General features: G+C 36.5%; 1 long non-coding RNA gene across 1 annotated transcript in view; it reads left to right on the forward strand.

Moving 5' to 3' along the window:
- LOC142035459 (uncharacterized) overlaps positions 1 to 2,377 on the forward strand; it is an 86,388-nt gene extending 84,011 nt beyond the window's left edge. Inside the window, exon 6 of the long non-coding RNA XR_012651885.1 lies at positions 2,257 to 2,377. This is a non-coding gene — a long non-coding RNA (uncharacterized LOC142035459). The remainder of the gene's footprint in view (positions 1 to 2,256) is intronic.
- The last annotated feature ends 7,602 nt before the right edge of the window (positions 2,378 to 9,979 follow it).

A 9,979-nucleotide genomic window follows, 5' to 3' on the forward strand; every position in this document is an offset into this window, starting at 1 on the left:
GTTGGATGTTTCTCCCATTAGCATAAAACATCTCTGTGACCTGAAAACACAGATGTTTTCATGTTCTATTGGTAATATGAATCAGTTTGGTGATATTAAAAGAATTAACACAGTGTTTGTGTTTCAGTGCAAATGAACTTCCAGAGATTGTATACAAGACTACCTAGTTTTAGAAAAGACAGATCAATTTTAACCAATGCAATCCCAATTTTGAGTTTAAAATAAAAACGTGAATACAGTGTCTCTGAGGAGTTTTGAAAGAATGGGAGATCAATGACTAAAAGATACAAGCTTATTCTTTCTTCAGGTTGTCTTTGCTGAAATGGTACATGACTCTGCAATTATTCTGAGTGTAAGTAAATTATACAATGCAGTTTTATGCAAAGATACCTGAGTCAGTGTTTTTGTACTCCAGTGTTTTGCCTTTGAAACAGGGCTCAATCACCATCATTTATATAAGAAAGTTTTTGGAGTAGATACACTACCAAGTTATCACAAGTTGGTTCTGTCCCACAGGTTGCACATTGTTTGCATATTAGTGAGTATTAAAATGGCTTTTTCAGAACCATAGCAACATCTGAGTAATGATAGTGAGTAACATATAATGAATAACACTTAACTATGGATATATATCTCAGATTCATAATCCAAACCTAAAAATTATGACATTTCATACATATATGAACTGTTCTTTTTCTAGACAAACTAGGAAACATTGAGTAATATGACATGAGCAGAAAAACATCACATTCAGTCAGTTATTTGCAATTATTTCTAGAAATGAATCTAAAATTCACTAAGCTCTTATGCCAATCGGCTGTTTGTGGAATTACCCCAAAAGACAAATGACAAAAAGCAATACTGATGCCAAAAATTTTCCTTGGGCTGTTCTAAAGCTGAGAAATGCTACTGCTTAATATATTTTTTTATTTTTTCATTAAGTTCTATAATCACTAAATTTAAAATTTATCAGAAGACTATAGCACATTTCTTAAATGGGAAAAGCTGTCCTTTACGATCAACATTTCTCCTTCTCAGTGTCTGTATCTCTTCCTCCCCTTCTGAAAATTTTAGAAAGTACTGGCAAAAATACTGTCAAAGTTAGGTCAGATAAATCCTTGCTCTCCTTCACCCACTGCCTGTCTATAACACGGTGTCTTTCAATCATGCATTTCTTGTTAAATTAAGTCCACCAAAGTGGGGAATCTAGAGGCTGTGGCCTCAGTCGACCAGAAGAAGATGAATGTGTCTTTCGTCAGGACTTCCGTGGAGACTCTGCTGTCAGACATTCTGAAAAAGTCAGCCTTTTCAGGGATCACATTATTAAATATGTACTTTTTGAGCTGGAAAATAACATTGGCAGTTAATCACTTAGCAAAATTTCTATGAAGGGCCCTCAGCTGTGAGTCAAATCAGAATCAAAGAATAGTATTTTCTTCCTAACAACAGCTGTAAGGTTCTGCACCTAGAACAACAGGACTTGGAATAAATCCCAGGTGAAAATTGCAAGTTTTTTATTAGAAAGTCTGAATATGTGGCATGATGGATGATGGACCAGATGCATTTGCAACAATCATTTTGATAGGCAGCACTAGCATGACCTGTTACTCTAGAAGCTTTGGTCTGGTTGTTTCATACATCTTATCTGGGTTTTTTGTTTGACTCCAGTGGCAATAGTGGTTACAGGTCTGTAAAATTAGTTAAAGGAGAATCAAAGCCCAAACAGTCATTAATCACTGCTTCAGTACTGCTTGGGAGCTCAGGTGCCCAGGCAGTCTCAAATATAGTTCTACAGAGATATATGTGGTATTATTTCACATTGTATAAAACTGTATCTTGATTTCCAGCATAAACCTAGTTTGTTTATTTGACAGAAATAAGCAACCAATATTTTCCTTTCTTACTTAAAACAGTAAGTTTTGAGTTGCTATCACTTTGAAGTAAGTATGCTTGTGGATCAGATGTTCTCAGAGTTGTGTTCTGCAGTCCTGGTACTTCAATTATCCAAGCCGTGGAACTTGCCAAATATGTATCATGTATTCCAGCCTGTAAACCAAGATTTCCTTCCCATGGAAACCAAGATATGGAAGGGAGGAGGCTCTTGTAAGTGTCCAGGTCTTACCATGAATTTGAATGCCCCTAATTCCTGCAATTTAAGACACAACCTAAGTGACTATAATGAAGATTTATAGTTAGGTATACTTTAAAGAGGATAATTAATAATTCATATATAAAATCTGTCTTTTTCTCTTGTAGGAAACAAAGAGGCTTGATTCTGTGGGAAGGACGGGTGGTATCCTTCATGTTTCTGGTTACCTATGTTTTGAACTGAGGATTTAATGTATCCACTTGAAAAATCTAAAAATAGACATTTTACACAAATTAAGCATTTTTTTTCAAAAATTGTATTTCCTCTGCTGCAATACTGTTAAAAAAAAATTTTCAAAAAATTTTTCTTCTCATCCCTAAATATTTGACTTAGTGATGCATATATTTGTATACAAGAAAAGAAATGCTAAGGTAATTTTTGGAATCATACTCCATGTTAGAATTTGTAGGTCAGAAATATAGCATTTGAACCTGAGTTTCTTGTATGTCCTGAGAATTGCTCTGACCACTCAACTGCCCTTTTCTAAAAGCTTCTTACTTGATTGGATTAATTTTTTTAGTGAAAGTTTAATTGTAATCTCACCACCAACAGGTGTGATTCCAGGATCTTTGGATGCATGTGACCAAACACTAGAACAGGTTGCTCAGAGAGGTTGTGGAGTCTCCATTCTTGGAGATACTCAATAACCATCTAGACGTGGTCCTGGGCAACTGGCTCTGGGTGGCCCTGCTTAAAGAGGAAGGGTGGATCAGGTGACCTGCAGATGTCCCTTCCGACCTCAATCATTCTGTGATTCTGGCATTCATTCAGCCATTTCATTGGGTCTTAGCTGCTGGGATCATTGGTCTGTTGCTTATTTTAGTATCTAGCCAAGATGTGGTCTTGTATCTAGGTATCTGAGGGTCATTTGAATAAAAGTGAAGCACAGTGGACTAGACAAAGCAGCTGAGAATCATCACTTATACGAAATATCAAATTTATAGTTTGCTTGGTTTTGTTTAATCAGTAAAATTCATTAAATAACAAAATAGCCACTATTACAAAAGTATGCATTTGTCTTTTATTATATTTTCATTGAATTCCTGGGATCTAATATAACAAGGTCTGAGCCCAAAACATGGGAACCAAGGAAATTTAGAAGAGTTATCTTTAAAAGAACAAGCTTTCTAATAGAGGAGGTTTATTACTCCTACAGTTCACAGACTGTAAAGTGGTTGTGTGTTTTATTACGATGATTATTTTTAGTGTTGGTACCTACTGGAACTCAACTCACCTGAAGTTTTAGGGAGCGGAAGAGATCAAAAATCAAATGCTGATTACCTACTGAGTATTAAATTATCGAATGCCCACTCTCAGAACCTGTAATTAACAAAAATGCTTTTAACTGTTTAACTTTGTATAATGGTGACCTCACATTCTGCCAACAATTTTCACAAGCCATTACCTTTGCAATAAGAGTAGTAATTAAAAGTGTCCAATGATACCAATTACAAGCAATCATTTATAATATAGTTGAGTATCTTCTTTTTTTTAGAAATTAGCCAGAGAATATTTAGTAGTGCTGGATTATCTCAAGGAAGAGCATGAGAAAAAAAGTCTTGATTAAAATTGCAAACATCAACAATTACCTACAGTTATGTGTAGCAACTACAAATATATATATATATATATATACACATCACACTGCTCTGAAGAGGCTGCATGTGTGACTGCACATGTATATCTGAACAGATATTGTTGGTGTCTGTTACTTAAACTATATCTCATGCAACTGTTGTTTTCAGTGACAGTATCAGTGCCATTTTTCATAGACATTGATGAATTAGAAACCACAGTTTGTCCCGTCCTGCAGAAGAGGGTAATTTTCTTCTGATAGTTGAGTAGTGCTTCCTTGAAAGCCCTGACCACGTGATTTATTTTTTTTGCTTTACATTGAAACAAATTGAACAGCCTGAAGTAATTATGCTTTCAGTATTGTGGTTCCATGATGGAACATACAGTGTAATAATCATACCAATTTTTTTGTATAATTATAAGTGACAGGTGTCTGAGGCTCAGAGTCATTTTAGCTTGACATTTTCAATTATTGCAGCAGTATTGACGGAAAAGGATTAAGAAGATCTCAGATGCCAAACCCCATTATTTCAACTTTATGTAGAGCTGTCAAGTCCTAATAATTCCACAGGGATTTAGCTATCACAGCGTAAAAAGGCAAAAGATCTTCATAGCAATCTTAAAACTATTATGGACTGTCAAAATGTAAATGATCATAATTTAATGAATATCTAATTTTATAACTTTCACTTAGCAATTTTAAAATTATGCCCTGTTCTTTAAGTGACACAGTGGTCAAGAACTAGTAATATGCCTTAAATAAGACTTAAAGCTGTCTAATTATTTATCCTGACATCTTAAAATTGTGACTCATGAGAGTGCATAGCTTAGCCCAATGTAAATATATCCAATGTGCAATAAAATGGATTGGATATTTTTTTCTTTTCATCTGACATCTTCATGTCAACAATTTGCAGGCTGGTCTTTCAAGTCTTTTCAAGGGAGATAATTCATAAAGAGCTTCCCTGCTTTATTGTTAAGACAATTTCATGAAAAATGAGATATACTCAGTACATTGCTGACCTCTTTTATGTTATTGTAGGATACTTTAAAATAAAATTATTCCATGAAGAATTGATTTTTGTCTTTACCCTCTTGTCTTGGAGATTCTGAATATCTACCTGTAAAATTTTCTTTCTTTAATCCTAGTGTGTTCGGGAAGCTAATTCCAAGGTTTAAAATCTCAGATGAAAGGAACATATTCTTTGTACTTAGACCTAGCTGCTTTTCTTTAATGACATTTTTCCTTTTTTTTTTTTTATGTGGCTTCTATTATTTGACAACTTCTGCCAAAACAGATACTTGATTGTGCATTGAAGATGACCCCTCATATCTGTTGGCAGACCTCAACCTGAAGACTTTTCCCTACTGAAAATGCTATTTCTTTAGTAGCTTAAAGTTTCACAAGATGTCTACATGAAATTTAGCATTTTGATAAGCACAGTTATTTCATCTTTATGGATGAAAGAAGCTGATGTTTTTAAAGATAATGAATGGGCACTGAAAATGTATCCAGAGACAAAGTAGGCTCTTACGGAATACTGGTGTGATCCACTCAGTTATATTTATTTGTTAAAAATTGGATTGACTGTATTCTTTTTTTCTAATTAGATTCAGAGGTGTTGCTTTCATTCATTATTTGTAACAAAGAATTATAACAGTCTAACAGAGAAGGTGAAAAATATGGCATGTGCAGAGTGAGAGACTGCAATATTTCTGTTTGACTAAAATGCACCAAGGCTGTAACTACCGTGATAATGTGTTTGTTCAAGAATAGCAGCAATGCCAATAGGATTTCCAGTCTGCTTAGAACGCTCCTGAAGAGGAAATGCCCATAAAATGTAAGCAGAATTTTGTTCCGTTTCTTGAGGTGGTTTTGATTTCCAGCCACAACTGGTAACAATCTCATAATCTGATAAAGATGCTGAAATAAAGTTTCCAGTTTATCCATTGATTTGCTGGAACATATTCATACTCCTGACAGCCTCTCATGATGTCTTTGGCTGTGTCGAGAGGGAAGATGTTGGTTATTCACAACCTTGCTTTGCTTGGCCTTTTCTCATTACAATTAAGCATGGATTTGAGACTACAGTAAATGTCCTTTTGAACTCCAGCTTTCTCCACTGATCCTTTCCAAGGACTACCCAAACCTTCCAAGGCAGATGCTGGGTTGTACCCAGTGAATTTTGGCACTAGGTTACTTACGAGTGAAACCCTTGATCTCAGTGATAAGGTAGGTGCCCACTTTGTGACCTCAACAGGAAACAATAAAATCATAGAATATCTTGAGTTGGAAGGGACCCATAAGCATCACTGAGTCCCACTCCCTCCTACCTAACACTAAACCATATGATGAAGAGCGTCCTGATGCTCCTTGAACTCTGACAGGCTTAGTGCTGTGACCACTTCCCTGGGGAGCCTGTTCCACTGACCGACCACCCTCTAAGTGAAGTTATTTTTTATTAGAATACATAAAAATTACGTTACATAAAGCAAATGCTTTTTTTTCAAGTATAGCCAAAAGCCTGAGATTGGTGGATTATAACACTTGTAACTCCTACCTATCACTTTTGGATTTTGAGAGAAATGTAGAGACAGAAATCCACCCTCATTCAAAACGTAGGTCTGTTTCTTCTTCAGAATGCCATAGGATTGTGAGAGTAGGGCATTATATCAGTAAACCCAAAAGAATCCTTTGTGAGATTCAAGACTCAAGAAGAGAAATAAGAATAGCAGTAACAAACAAAAATGGATTTATAAGTAAGGCAAAACTGATAGAAAACTCTGTGCCAAAGTCCTGAGCCCAGTTCTGTTATTCTAATGTATATGTTGTGTAATTCCACTGAACATTGTTCTACAATTTCAATGAGAGTACACAAGATCTATTGAGGTGTGGACATCAAAATGGTAAGAGGACAGTTTTGTGGAAACAAAAGTGAAGAGCAAATATCTCTTGCTACTTACCAGTGACTGCACTCTAACAAATTATGTGGCTCTAGGGAAACTGTAGAAAAATTCTGTTTAATTCTCTTTGACCGGAAGAGTTAGAACTCTGCTAAAGTCACAGAAGTGCAGCAGGCGTGCTTGAGGGGAGGAGGCACATTGCATCAGTGACATGGAAGTGTTTTTATAGAAATATGTTTTCTAGCTATATGAAGTTCTTCCTGGCAAGAATTTTAATCAGATCCCTGGCTGCAGTACTTGCCTATTGCATGTATTTTTGTCTAATTTTCAATAAACATTTTTTCATCTGTTAGTCACCGAGATGTGCTAGCATTTTCGTATATTCGTTCTTGACAGTTCAAAGACCATCAAGAATCAGGCTGTTTGTTTGACTTCTGGGTTTGCTGTGAATGATTACTATAGGTCGTATGCTCACTCTTTTATTCCCACTTCAATTTGTAGTTAGCTAGTTTGCCTGGATCCCAGTAATTTGTTGCTATGACTGTTGGGTGCTATCCCTTGCTTTGTGTCTTCTAATGAGCTCAATAGTTTGTTTTGAGCTTCTGCATCTGGTAAAGATAATAAGCATGACATCTCTGTTAGTCACAGCCATGCCTTCAGTGAAGGTCACACTGAGTTTTGAGTTTAAAATAGATTTTTCTTCTATAGTCTGTGTGCTCAAGCCCACAATAATTACTGAACAAAATGTTCTTAGACATTTGCCTGAATAGCATCAATCAGTGGCACTACTTAGGAAGGAGAAAGCTATTTTTGAGACATAAAGAGGCTATGCATATAAGCTCGCATTTACTTTCCTGCAGTACCAAAATCTAGACCTGACGTTTTTGTTTTCATTTTAATTTAATCAATAGTTAACGCTTTGATCAGACTGCTAAGAGTCTGTGCGTGCTCCTTCCCTACAAAACAACAGAATGGAAGGACCACTCCCTTTTGTCCTGAAATGATACACCATTAGTTCAAGGAGAGGTATACAGTGTTATGTCGATAGCCATATTGGGGTGGTTTTAAGGAACACTTACAGAGTTCATTTGTGCAACAGGAAACTGATTGAAAGGGGAATACAATCCAGGGAGAATCTCCACATACTGAGTGTAATGAAGAGGTATGGTTTATTTATCCAGAGAATAGGGATATTCTTGGCTTATTAAAAAGGGCTTTATCTCTCATTTTGTAGAAATTCTCTAAGACTAATTTAGCCTGTTGTTCTGCAAGTTGTTCTTAGGAATCCTCCTCTTAACAGGTAGAGCCTTAGACCAGGCAGCTTCTATGGACATACATATGTTAGCCTCTTCCATAAAAAGATACATGTTAAGAATGTTATCTTCTGGGACCAGCTGATGCCTCTTTTGCACTTTTAGTAGCCATGGAAGGAATTGGCAGAGTATTTCTTTTGAAACACTGTAAATTGGTCTTAAATGTTGTAGAAGATGTAGTATCTGGGATCTGGCTGTGCTCCATAGATTAACAAATCATAAATGATGTGGTCGTCTGAACAGAAAAGATCAGTAATTAGAGCACAGTCACACAAACAAGTTGCTTTGGAGTGACAGGTTAGGACTGTCTGCTGATCTGAAAGAACTGCCGTGAGGCACACTCTTAGTCAGTTGCAAATGCAATTAGCTCAGCTGACTACTGGGAGTTGTCCAGGCGTGTAAGCCATTGCTTAACAAAATACTGTTTCTGATATGCAAGTTATTCAAGAAAGACAAGGGATTATATTTTGGCCATAGGGTACAATTAGCTTTTTGGAAAATGGCAGAGTTTGGAGAAAACAGGAGTGCTATCCTTGAAACAAGTTACCCAACGTAAGTACTTGTTTCACGAGAAGTCCAGTTCTCTGATAAAACACAATCAGGACAGCATAAAAAGTATTTAAGAGTTGGATAAGAATGAAAAATTCAGTGAAGAAACATAACATTTCCAGTCCTTTCCTCCTGATGAGCACCTAGGTCCACGTGGGTTTGAAGAGAGGGAGATGGTTGCATAAGTTCTTCCATCAGGTGAAAGAACTCACTAAAGCGTCATGGCTGTGTTGAGTAAGTTACTGCCTGTGACTCCCAAAGGGGTCAAAGTTAGTAAATTGCAGACTAGTTAAACTAGATCTTACACATTTGATTTATTTTTTTCCACTTAAAAATCAAAACAAAATAAACATGCTGTCATGGTTTAACCCCAGCCAGTAACTAAGCACCACGCAGCCCCTCACTCACTCCCCCCCCCCCCCGCCCAGTGGGATGGGGGAGAAAATTGGGAAAAGAAGTAAAACTTGTGGGTTGAGATAAGAATGGTTTAATAGAATATAAAAAGAAGAAACTAATAATGATAATGATAACACTAATAAAGTGACAACAGCAATAATAAAAGGATTGGAATGTACAAATGATGCATAGTCCAATTGCTCACCACCCTCCAATCGACACCCAGGGCGGCAATCCCCCCGCCGCTCCCCCCAGTTCCTATACTAGATGTGATGTCACATGGTATGGAATATCCTGTTGGCCAGTTTGGGTCAGCTGCCCTGGCTGTGTCCTGTGCCAACTTCTTGTGCCCCTCCAGCTTTCTCGCTGACTGGGCATGAGAAGCTGAAAAATCCTTGACTTTAGTCTAAACACTACTTAGCAACAACGGAAAACATCAGTGTTATCAACATTCTTTGGGTACTGAACTCAAAACATAGCACCGTACCAGCTACTAGGAAGACAGTTAACTCTATCCCAGCTGAAACCAGGACACATGCAAAAAGATAAATAAGGGGGAGAGTACAAGAGTACTGTTTTAGAATCTATAGAACCTGGATCTCCAAGTGGATTTAGAGTGGCTAAGCCTCCCTTTATAAATAACAGAAGGAGAGGTGGTATGGTTTTTATACCAGCACTTTCTGAAGAATCTTGCACAATAGACATGAATTGTGAAAAAAGATGCAGGTAGGAATCTCAAGAAATCCAGTAATGATATTTAAAATCAAATATGTAGCTTTAAAGTACTTAGAAGATGCTGCTGTCATTTTGAAAATGTATATTCATATTTGTTTTGGTTTGCTACTGCTGAGGTATGACAAATAGCCAGTAAAAAGTTTATGGTTATAGAAAGCCAAATCAGTGTCATACTGACAGGTGGAGATACAAGTAATATTTTGATTGCCTCATTTTAAGGAATGCAGTCTTGTCCAGTAACTTGAAAAACCAATTAATTGAAAACGAGTTTTTAACATGTGAGGAAATATCTTCGTCATTCAGTATCTTTCTGAATTAGGGTCTAATCATGAAAAAATGATTTCTCAGAAGATCAAAG

The sequence above is a fragment of the Buteo buteo genome, chromosome 10, assembly GCF_964188355.1.
Source record: "Buteo buteo chromosome 10, bButBut1.hap1.1, whole genome shotgun sequence".
Classification (NCBI taxonomy): domain Eukaryota; kingdom Metazoa; phylum Chordata; class Aves; order Accipitriformes; family Accipitridae; genus Buteo; species Buteo buteo.